This window comes from Prorops nasuta, unplaced genomic scaffold (genome assembly GCF_024137725.1).
Source record: "Prorops nasuta isolate Cenicafe-Biocafe unplaced genomic scaffold, Cenicafe_Pnas_1.2 PNAS00007, whole genome shotgun sequence".
Taxonomy (NCBI): Eukaryota; Metazoa; Arthropoda; class Insecta; order Hymenoptera; family Bethylidae; genus Prorops; species Prorops nasuta.
In genome coordinates this window covers 1,885,577-1,898,696 of record NW_027116804.1, presented here as the reverse complement: position 1 = coordinate 1,898,696, position 13,120 = coordinate 1,885,577, and the positions used below count along the sequence as shown (strand labels likewise).

Below are 13,120 nucleotides of genomic sequence, written 5' to 3'. Positions count from 1 at the left end.
AGCTCACTTTAACTTCTGATACAATGTTCAACTTGAAATTCGATGTAAATAGTTGCTAAGTTGAAATTCGAATTTAGTTTTATTTGTAGATTCCAGGCTATAACTCGATGACTTCTTGCATGTACTTATGTATATAGTTTCAGGCCTTCTTGCTATTAAGTAGAATATGCATTGAGGGGATTATATTTCCTTTAAATAATATCGCGTTCCTTTTTTTACACTTTGCAGACCAATTGAAATTATTACTAAAAGAAAATAGAATCATCACAGATTCTATACAAAATAAAACATATAAAAGCAGGGAGACGAACAAAAAAACAAAAGTAAGAGACGAAGAAATTATAAAATTTTATAAAGAATTAGAAAATATTTTAGAGGATACTAATAAAATTCCTAAAGAAAAATATATTCTTCAAATATTTGAAAAAATGAATGAAATAATATATTTGAAGGAGATTGAAGAAAATAAAGTAAGACAAGCTATATTAAATATAAATGACACAAATATTGTCAATATAGAAGCAATTGAAAAAGCAAATCATACAATACCGTATATTACAATAAATACAGATAGTGCAACAGATACTTTAAACCAACTAATTTCACTAAAAAACAGATATTTAAACTATAGTAATGAATTAACATTTCTAGTCATCAATAATAATCAATAAAATATAATTGTGCATCCAAAAACGTATTTACTAAAGAGATTAAAAATTGTTTATGTATAAAATAAAAAGTTAAATTATACAATATTTTAATTGAAAATCTATTTTAGTTTATTGATCCATTCCTCAAACTGTATCTTTCAATATTTTATTTATGTGTTTTTGTGCGACTACTGCTTCATTATAACACCATTGTCATCTCTTTCTGTGTCCAATTATATTACAATTTAAAGAAAGGGGAGTGGCCACACCACTATTTCCTTATTTCCTTAGCAACATTCTAATAGTCAGATTTCTTCTTTTCCATGTTAGAACTGGAATAATTTTTAATTATACTCAGACAATCTGTGAAATATAGGAGTATTTTGAACAAAGACATTCGTTCTGCATTTTAACAATCTTACTAATAATTGACACATTAATAGAGTAATAGAAAATAACTTATCTAATGTGTTTTTGGTACTATCACTTATAAAGATAGTTGCCATTGATTTGCAGTGAATCATATTTGCTTCCAAAAACGTGTTTTTGCTTTGATATGTCATTATCATTTATAATAAAAACTCATTATTCCTCTAGCAACTAAATTACTTCTTTTTATCCCATCGCCTTTCTATATTTCATGTTTTGCTTTCATATTCTGGCACATCACTGAGCTGAAAATAGTAAAAACAAATCAAAAATAATGAAATAAAGAAATTGGTTTGGTATTTTTAGTATATACTTACAAATCCATAAATCTGTTGAAGCACACTGTACAGTTGCTTTTTAGAATCTGTATACCTATTAATATAGTTTGAATGTTATATAACTTTTGGTTTGAAAAATGGGGCATGCGTAAGCTTTACCTTTTAACACTGTTTTATTTACTCCTTTTCGTAGACTGGCTTTAATTTCATATATATGAAGTAATGTCCTTTCATCAATTGAAAACTTGCATGGCCCATATATAATTCAGAGAAGATTGACGAAACACATGTCTATTTTGATAAAGAAATTATAATAAAAGTATTGCAAAATATAGTATGTGTTAAACACAAAAATTGTAAAGGCGTAAACTTTATACACAAAAACAATACCTATAAATACTTAGGATGTTCAATTGATTACTCGTCATAAAAAATATCCATACTCTTTGTAAGTACTGAGTGCACCGCTTCATAGTAGACAGAATGTGTTGTTTAAAATAACCTTTTTAATATAAAATTAGGACTTTTATATAAAAAATGTCCTAATTTTTTTCAACTAGACCTCTTAATACTTTCATATATTTAATTATTTTATTCTTGTTCTTTCTATTCAGGACACTATATTGTCTCATCAAGCATCAAATTCTTTTTTGCAATGCCCAATTATCTGAAAATAAGAAAAAAAAAGCAAATTATCATGCAATAATGATATACATTCAGAAGGAGCACTAAAAGGATAATATCTGTCTACCTACCTAAAAAATTAATACAGAATTTAATTTTATAGGCTTATATATCGTTCCTTTAAGCTGAAAAATTATTTTATGTGATCCTCAACTAGAGTACCTATAAAATTGATAAATCTTTTAACACAGAAATTTACCCTAAATCTTACATTTTATATAATAATAGATACATAAACTGTAAAATAAAATAACTTATCTGATCCATTTTTGTTTATCTATAATTGTTGTGATTTGCAATTAATCATTTTACTCCAAAAATTTATGTTCACTCTCATAACCCACTTCATTTACACATATTACTAACACATACTTAAAACAATATGGCTCCTTCAGCTTCTAGTTTCCAATCTATGAATTTTTCGTGATATTATTTTTGTTGCCAACCTCTTGGCACAAAAATTACTAGACCGTTCTGCAAATTGTCGCCGTACCAGAAACTCTATTTCCTGTGTTGGAACCAGGATACATTTTTTTAAGTTCAACTGCCATCCTAGGGATTTCAGAATTCTGACTGTATCCCTTATCTGATTGATTAATCTGGTTCTTTGTTGAAAGACCAGAAGAAAATTGTCGAGATAAACGATTAGTCGGATGCCCCTTGCACCTAGGATCTCTGCAATCCAATTCGTGATTACCGCAAAGTACGAGGGGCTGAGGAGAGACCAAAGGGTAAGCTTGTCAATTGCTACAGCTTGTTCTCGTACACTTTTCGTAGTAGCGGACGATGGCTTTTTGCTATTGGTAGATGGTGTAACAAGGCAAATGATAATGCCTTGTTACATAGTTCTCGCCTAATTCAAATGCGAGTCGGGATTTGAAATTGCCGCGCATGGTCCAACTTGTTCTGGAACGCGGGTGATGGCACTGTGCCTTATCGACCAGTCGCTACGCTCGTCTGGGCGATCGTAGAGTTAGGCGGACACACCACAATCACCTATCATCGAAGCAAGACGTCCTTTTTGGGGAAAGAAGAAAGCTGTGCTCTGGGGAAAAGTATCCATGTAAGTGGAACCCGGATTGAGTTTGATACTACATGAAGGAAGGAAGGATCGTAGGAGGAGATCTCTATATATGAGAAGATATAACCTGGCTACAGTCCCTAATTTTCCATCCTAACCTACAACTTGATAATGCTGTGTATGCCATACCTATGTATTGCCTGATAGTTTCATTACATGAAGGTAAGCGTTGAGGACTCAAGAGAGGACTTAACGTCTGGCTATCAAGTAACACGGTAGTGTTACGCGGCAAGTAATTTAAAGAGCCGCGCGATACTACCTACTTTTACGCCAAGTTTGGATTCACGATTTTTCCGATGGATATATTTTCCGATCGGTTCATTTAATGAAAATTTTGATGAAACTTTTGTTATATAATGTTTATATAAGCTTTCGAATGAGATCGCAAACGTTTAATTCGGTTCACGCAATGCTGAGATCTCACGATTACGTTCCACTAATAGCTCAAATCATTTCATATAGCGTTTCTTCTCTTCCCGACCAAGATTTTGGTGTCTCCATCGGACCTCTCACTCTTACACGTTTAAGCGTTATCTTCTGTCCTTTACTTTTGCTCTTTCGAATGTGTTGGTGCTATAGGTGTTAAACTGATTCCAATATGGCCGCACGCAGGCGCGACGTATATGTAGTATCCATCGAAGTGTTCGTTTTGTTAGTATGATTCGCACGTGAGTTTTCCACGCGAATTCATAGTTAAAATTTGGATGCATCAATTATATGGCAGTGATCCAGAAATCAATTAGATAAGTATTGTTTGTTAGAACAAATATTTAAATATTTGAGCAATGGTACTTTGTGGTTTCTTTGTTTTATAGGTTACAGGAAATAGAGTGACAAATAGAAAACCATGCGTTTATAAACGCTCATCACATTCCAATTAATAAAGTAATTGGTAACAAAATGATGCCAAAACAAGGAAAATAGTTGTGGTATAATCTATAACCCTTAATACGCAGATTATTTAGGTTCGTTTCAATGCATCTGAAAGAACAAATTAAAAGTTAAATAATATTTTTTAATATCTGATTTTTATTTACTCAGTTTTAATATTAAATGTATTTATCAATATTATTATTATAGTATGTTTTCAAAATTACAGATTGTGTTAGCAAAATGCAGAAAGCAGATGAACGAATGGCAGATCGAACAGATTACATATATAAAGGTATGCAGAAACAAGAATTAAACATGCATTGATCTTTTGTGACTAATTTTAATGAGGTTAGAAGTTGTATTAATAAATATATCTTCTTTCATCATTTAAATTTGCCATAACTTGGTTTGTACGTATGTTTAAAAATTGAATCTAGATATTTTTATATATTTATATACGCAGTTACATACCAGCATATACTTTAAGCTTACTCAGGTTATTTAGATCAGATATAATGGATTACGATGGACAAATTAGAAGGTAAATAACTTTTAACAATTAATATTTAGATTTAATTCAGTCTTAGTCTTTCTGTTATATATGTTAGTGAATATTATTATTGTTTCCTAAATAGCAGATTGTTTTGGAAATATGCAGGAAATAGCTGGAATAATCGAAGATCGATGAGAATGATATATATATATATATATATAAATGTCCATCGTTATAAGTCAGTAATATTGTATAGCCGAATGGTCAAGGCTATTAGGTAACGTTAACCACACATCGACTCTATCGTCATCAACACCAATAAAGTTCGGTTACCGGCGTTCTAACGTATGGTAGAAGGTCATGATAGATCTACAACGTCCTTCTCCTAAAAGTTCGGGTATCAACCGCGACTTAGTCTTCTTCAATTTAAGACGAATCTATGGTTGAACCGTGATCTTTATCAATATTGGCGGAAATGTAGCATGATCTGATTCCGTCAAACAGTCATAGTCAAGGCCGCGAATTGGGGGTATCCGTCGGAAATTTTCACCGACCTACGCGAACCGAATTCTCGCTTTCTCCGTTATAGGACTCCGAACGATTAACCCGTCTCTGCTCAACTTCACCCGGCCCTGCTCGGCTCTGCTCTGCTCGATCAAGCTCGACTTTGTTCACCCACCTTGGAAACGACCTTCACCTCCAAGTTGATAAGCCAAAGTTTAGCGGGAGTTTCAGCTCCAGAATCCTTACTAAACGAGAATTCGGCAGCGCGTGCGTGTCCGTGATCCTTTTCCTTGTCGAATTCCGAAATATAGGGCGTTTAAGAGCGAGAAGGGGCGGAAAAATCCTGTATTGACTTGCTGAAAATCAAATCAGGCCAAATCAGTCGTCACTAGATGAAAACCACTTAAAACTGCAGAAATCCTGAGTTACAGGAGGAAGATGTTAAGTTACGAAATAGGTGAGTAAATTTTGTGTTTAATTATCACAATTATTTAATTGATTTCCGATTATCGTGTATGATTTCGCAAGGTATCGTTTTCCCGACATTTTGAAGTTCGTCATCTGTGAAAATTGCGGTACCGAATCATAGAAATTCTGATAGAGTGACCAGGGGCTCTCTATAAGAATTCGTGGAAAGTTAGAGTTTCGTTACATTAATTTGTTGATACAGTTTTTTTACAGTTCAGTTTTCCATTGAAGAAGAATCCCGGAGGTGAATTCTCCGAAGCAGGAGCTACTCCGTTCAGTTCTCTTAACGGGAATATAGTTTTCCGTTTTCGTTAAAGCTCGCAGGAGAAGCACCTACCTTGAGAAGGGCCTAATTTTGTTTAATATGAGTTAAGAAATTAGTTTGTTAGCCTTTGAGAAACTCCTACGAATAGACGCAATCCCGATAAAGTTTTCCTAATTTTATATAGATATTGGAGATCAACATCTTGAGTATGACACCTATCGATTAAATATAATGTATATTATAAAGAGAAAAATATACGAGATCTATATTATGGATCATTTATAAAAATGAAAGTGCTTAAATATGTAACCTAAATTGCCGAAATCCTATTTTACGCTTTTCAGGAATACATCCACTCTCCGCTTCCACAAGCTAATCTCTATAAAACTGAACTTGTTGACGTTTTGCCGTTACGATTTACAGTATTTTGCAATCTTTCGGTATATTTGGTTCCACGGGGAATCCGGTGCCCAACCTTTCATTTTCGTTTAATATCGCTACAGGTTTACGCTGCAATTAGTGAAGGGTAGCAAAAACTTTGCAGTGTCACAATAATTAGTACTAATATTAGTAAATGAATAAATATAAATTAGTAGTATTTATGAAGTTATAATTGAATTAGTTATTAACTTTTATTTTAGGATAAATTATTTTCAGGAACATCAAATGCCAAAAATTATAATATTATTGCAAAATACTTAAGAATGCTATAGAAAAAAAAGATTTTTAATTTTGAAATAGTTAATAGAAAGAAAATCTTACCATAAATAGCCTTGACGAATCGTGAATTGTGAAGGGGTGCCTTATCTTTATTACCAGACCAAGTAAAATGTTGTGCAGCATCCTGTTTTAAACTTTCCTTTAGGCACAAATTAATAGATTCCCTTATATTAAAGCCACCTAAGTATTTAAAGTAATTAACCTGGAAATGATTGCAATAAATTATTTTAATGTCAAAAAGAAGATAGAACAATTTATCTACTCTTACAATATTTGAGTAATCATCATCATTTAATTCATTGATGGCTTCCATTTCTGCAATTGAAGATATTGGGAAACAATCGGGCTTCTCGGGCAGACTTTTTGCTGAGTGCATATATTTCTCTATCCTCTCTAAACGGGTTTCCATTCTCCTTCGAAATGAAAAGAAAATTAAAACTTGTTATTATATTGTTCGCACATGATAATACCCATAGTAACACGTACTATAAACGATTTTCGGTTGACTGGAGGCATTCGATAGATCTGTACAAACTTTAAATTAATAAAATACTCATACATAATGTGAATAGATGACTAAAATTTACCTAATACTTAATTGTTCTGCAGACCTTGCATCACCTGAGGGTTGGGGCTGATTTCGCTGATATTCTAATGAACTGTAATTATTATCGATTAGTACTTGATGCATCGGTTGCGCACGAAAGGTACTGTATGAATTGGCCCTTGGAAAGGAATGATGGGGGCTTGGTACGCTTTAGAAATCTTTAGGCAACGAAGAGGAAATTTGTGTTTGTGATGTGTTAATGCGATCATTTAAAACTGTTTGACGATATCCTATATCTGAAAATGGTTCATTGCCTCTTCTACATTCAGTATCGTATATATTATTATCATAAATTATGGTATTTTGTGATACAGTCACATAATCTGACTCATATAAAGTCATCCTCGCTTTTTGCATTTCACTTCTGATATCGTTTATATCGATTTGTACAGTACCACTAGCTTTCGATTTCTTAGTTGGGGCGGGTGCCTCGTCAGATGAGGTAGTCTGAAATCTTATTGGTCTGACAATGGTTCGTTTAGTTCTATCCATGTTTGCTATATGATAAAATTTAACGTATAATATTAATAAACAAGGAAAACATACGAATAGAATTATTCATGATAATTTAACACTAATTATTTTTCACAGTGTAAGATTACGAAAACCACGTATATTAAAGGTTCGTTGTTATCACTGCTTTCGTCGCTGCTGCTATTTTCGTATGTAGAATTTAAGAAGAGAGGCATCCTATAACATTTTGCATCAACTGTTTCTAATTTAATACGAATGACGTCCTGGCTTAAACTCGAACATTTGTATACTTGAAGTTCAGAAAAAGAAACGCCTACATCGTAGAAATCTTCAGTTTTTTGAAATTTTTTAACTAAAAGAAAATATGAATCATTTTCGAGAATAATCTCATCAACAATGCAAATTGATCCTTCATTTAAAAGGCAACAATCATTACGCGTTTCTGTAGAAATTAAGAAATTTTTAAACGAAATAGTAGAGTATGCAGGATAATTATTGGAACCATCATATTTCACCAAAATTGGAGAAGAGTTAGAAACGATAGATTCATTAAATATTAAATTATTTTCAATTTCTTGCATTCTGTTCACAAATTGTTGAAGAGGAAGGTGCGGTTTACGACTATATTTCCGAAAAGTAGTCATGTTATTCTCGTATGGGAAAGCGGAAAATGTATCTAAGCTACCCAGAGTTCTTACATCATCAGTAATGTGGAGAATACCGTGTACGTTATAAGTAATTAAATCTAAACCATATATGTTTTTACATTGCTGAACGAATTTTTCTAAGCTAAGTTGCGCAAACATAAGATGCAAATTGGAAGGAGCAGGAGATACTAATACTCTGATAGCAGCATGGAGTAGCAAGAAGTGTTTATAAATCGAATTGTCAAGTAAACGGTATGTTACACAAGTGGACCCGTATAAAGGAGGATTTGTCGAAACTCTGTAGCTTTGTACTTTGTGAAAGCATCGGTAGGCCTAGGACGTCGTACAAACTCAATAGGGCAATATTTTTTTAAAATTATTAATCTATTCGAAATAATATCTACAGATGTGTGTGATAATTTGGTATTTTGAGAGTATTTTTCTAATATCCATGCCATTAAAATTTTTTTCATGACCCCTATACAGACCAGATGCATGTATTCAAATGGAACATGCGAAACCAAACCAATTGGAATTAAGGATAAAGGACTGATACCCTCTTTATGATGAATTTTGTCGACGCGATTGTAGTAATCAGTATCAGTTCTTAATGTAGAAGTAGTTATAGGAAAAACATTACGACCTTTCACTCGCTTCTCTACTACGTTACATTTCGAACACGGCTTAGACGACGAATGACTGCGATGATTCAAAATAAAAGCACGAGCTGGTGCATCGGCCACAAACGACCTGAGACGAATTGGCACTTTATTGCCATTGAAAGTTATTCCATCATTAGACATAATACGCCTAATATTTGAGACAAAGTGTTCAAAAAATTTGTATGGGTCATGTGGTTTCTCACCTCCTTTATAAATACCAACAATATTTGGCGTAGTGTTTTTAATATTTGCAATTCTAATTTGAATAGGCCATAATTTAATTTCTCCATTTTGGTCGAAGTTGCAACCGTCTGTGTTGAAATCTAAATCTAAAGTATTCATAAATATTGCTGAAGGATTAAATCTTTAAATAGCTAATAATTTTTTCTTCTATGTCAAAGTGAATATATTGGCCAGGTGTGACCGAAAAAACCTTTACGCGATCTCGTGGTGTTTGAAGAATAGTTCTGGCGTCCTTTGGTAAATTCGAAAAGCAAGAATGAGTTCGTAATAAACACAAAATGCTATTTATTTGTGTATGGTTTAAATTATTTTTGACAAAACAGGATGCTAGACGTTCTGTGAAAGCAAATGAAGACGATACTTCTGTCACAATTAATTTATCAGCACTTTTGAAAGAACGTTCAGAAAGAGAGGAACACATAGACATAACATCATCCTCCTGTATACTATGCGGAAAATTATGACGAAGAGGGTTGTCTTTTGCAGTTTTAGCAGTACTTGATGGAGAAGGAATTGAAACATTGCAACAAACAGATAACTGTGTACTGGTTGCGGGATTTGACGTAGGTATATTAGACCTTAACTCATTTATTACCCTTCTTCTTTGGCTCGCAGATAAAGAATTTAAACGTTTTCTAGAAAATGAACGCTTCATGCTACTTTATTCTTTATGTCATATTGTTTGTAATTTAATTAATGCAGCAAAACCTTCCAATTCCCTCAGAGCGTGCAAGTATGATTTTATATTGGTCCGACTAAATTGGTAATAAAAAATATAGCAACTTTCATTAATAGTTCAGTACTCCTAGATTATAATTTAAAGGGTAAAAGTAATGTGTAAATTATGTAACAAAATTTCTTCTTACAATGTACGATTCTAATACTTTTCTGGATAAAGAGAATACAGACTTAAAATATAATGTTACGAAATGAAATTGGTTTAATTAATTTTTAAAATTAGCGATTTTTTCAATGTGGAAAAGTGCTAAGTGAAGGGTAGTAGTACACGGTGTTAAGAAAATAATAGGAGAAGAATTATAGCTTGTGATTGAGAGAAAGATGGAGAGAAAGACAGAACCTGTTTGGATTGTACAGAACGTTCGCAATGGTACGTGTGACATTTAACATTTACATTTTATAAGAGAAAGATGAAATACAGAAAACTCAAAACATTGCAAAAGTGCTGTAACAATAGTATAGTATTGAAAATCAGAGTCAGTCAGCACCAATCGAAATACCTAGTAATAGTATTTGCTAACAGTAGTATTACCAAATAAAATATTACGATATCATATAGACCTTACCTATTCAATATTAAAATTGGATTGAAAATGCCTTTCTATTGTTACGTAAAGTTTAAAATATTTAAATGTTTTCCAATTGATTCGTTTAACATGTAAAATATCTCATGATATATTTACACATAATACAATTTACGTGACGTCTTGCCTAAGATTGAATGACCTAAAAATGCAGGCAAGCAAAAGAAAACATTTGAAGTAAGTATTTAATTTAATTGCAATTGTTAATATTAATTTAGAAAGGGTTAATTTCATAATTTATTATATAAAAAGAGAAAAATTACTTTTTACGATATTACTGTGAAAATTTGAAATTTCCAAAGTAAATAGCCTAGTTTCTTTTCTACATATGTACTGCCTGATTTTTCTCTATCATTTGTGAAGCCGCAAATCATGTGACTAATTTTAAGTAGGTTTGGGTGGTTAAATATAGTCCGTATTATCCCAGAAATGATTTATAATTTAATGAAAAATTTCTATAAAATGGTTTTAACTTTACACAAAAAAATACGCAAAAATAGCTAAAAATTAAAAGATTTTACTTCATAATGACTTTGAACTTTATTTGTGTTGTTCCATATAAAATACTTAATTATTAACAGAATTTTAATCATTTCAATGTTAAAGCATCTCCCACTAGCACTATCTGCATGTATGAGCGTACCTGCTTCAGTTTAGTCTGATAAAAAATAACTTTTCAATCTCATTTTTATATACTTTCCAACTTTCATGTTTTTACTAACAGTGTTGAAAGAATTTGAGAAAAACATTTTTAAATATTTAATAGGTTACTAATAAGGTTCTACAGATATTAAATCAAACTATAAAAGTTCAACGAAAACATTAATATTTACTTAGTTATATAAGAATAATTAGTATCGTCAAAATCATTCATTTCAGATCCTTCATAAATTTTATGTTGCCCTGTATATAATATGATCAATATTGAATCTATTTATAGAAGAGAGAGAGTTTTATTACTTATTTTAGAGCATCTGTAACAGTTACTACAAATGTTTTTATTACTGTTAATAAATTAATTTCCTGAAATACTTTTCGAAAGTCTGATATTTATATAGAAACATGAAAATATAAAAAAGTTAGTAACCTATCGTTCACCTATTTTAATAGTCTGTAATAAAATATATAAAATGAATAATAGATTTTTATAAAAAATACTGCAAATGATAGATCAATATACATACTCTTTAAAATATGACAATATATTTCGTACCTTCAAAATTTCATAGTCATAATTTTAAACAATATTTATAATTTGGTAGTAACTTTTGTATAGTTATCATGTTTTGGGGAGAAACTTTATAATTTGGATATATTGTATAAAAATACTGAAAATCTAGTGCAATAGAAAATTTGAGAGAAAACAAAGCAAGAAGATATATTCATTAGGGTGTTTTCCACCAAAATTGTAAGGTAAAAGTTTACCACTTGCAGGATTGCCCAATATTCAAAAATGTTTATGCTGATTGGCTATTTAACGACAAGTTGATAATCCTACATGGTTAACTTTTACATTACAGACTCTGGTAGGACTCAGCACTTAATGTAATATAATAAATTATAACATTCTTGAAAGAAACAATGTCTATTAATTCTCTAATATTATTGTACCTTCTGGTTATACAATATACAATGAAAGCATATATGTAATATATAATCCAATATGACTAAAGCAGGGAAATAACGAAAAATTACAATATAAATAATCTTATACCTTTTCAAGTATCGAATCTTGTATCAAATCCTTTAGATTCAATAATTTTAAATATTTTCAGTAATGCGGCAATTTCTGTATATAGTTGAAGTCTTTGTATACTTTTAAGCTAGATAACTATTTACCAATTGCAAGTATCCTTTTTATTTCTGTAGTCTCAGTAAAATAATCATCAGTTATTCAAAACTCTTTTCCTTTATGCTCAATATAATACATTAGGCTAACAATTATCAAGTATCTTGTATTAAACTTGAGAATGCTAATGCTATTGCAACAAAGCTTTGTACCTGAAGAAAAATAAAGGTTTAAATTATTTTCCAATTGCACGCTTTACAGACAATAACATTTTATTAAAGAAACAAGATCTCCTAATGCAATCGCTTAACTCTACAGCCTTTATTTACAATATAGAGCGAAGGCATTAAGATAAGAGTGAACTAAATTCTAAAATATTAAGAGGGCAGACCACTATAGAAATTAAGGAAAAATATTAAAATAGTTCAATTTTATTAGATAAATAATTAATCTTAACTTATTTTCAGATATAAACCATTCATACGCAGCAGTTTTAAATATATTTTTACTATTGTGTAACTTTATTTTGTATTGTTAATGTACCCATTGTAATGAGTTCACAAATTAAATCCATTAGTCTATGTAACGAATCTCATATACGGTTTTATATTAATTTAGTTCGGGGTTCGTGCTACTTTTACAAAGGATTGTGATAAGCTAATAATTATTTTTCTTATATAATGAAAAATATTATTTGAATTACATACTTTGACTAAAATGCAGGATAGTAATACCGAGCGAGAATTATGATATAGACCCGCACTTCATTGTATAATTGAGCATTTCAAACACGAGGAGGTAATGAGCAATAATTAAACAGCATAATAGCAATTATTAATGGCGTAGAAATAAAAATGGGGGACTGCGCACGCAACCGAAGGCTATTGGTCATTTACAGTTCGTTCTAAAATATGTCACACACGCTGATGCA

At 31.2% G+C, this 13,120-nt stretch overlaps 1 pseudogene; it reads right to left on the bottom strand.

The window, feature by feature from the left end:
• Positions 1–7,202: 7,202 nt before the first annotated feature.
• LOC136774830 (uncharacterized) lies at positions 7,203–9,678 on the bottom strand (annotated as a pseudogene).
• Positions 9,679–13,120: the final 3,442 nt, after the last annotated feature.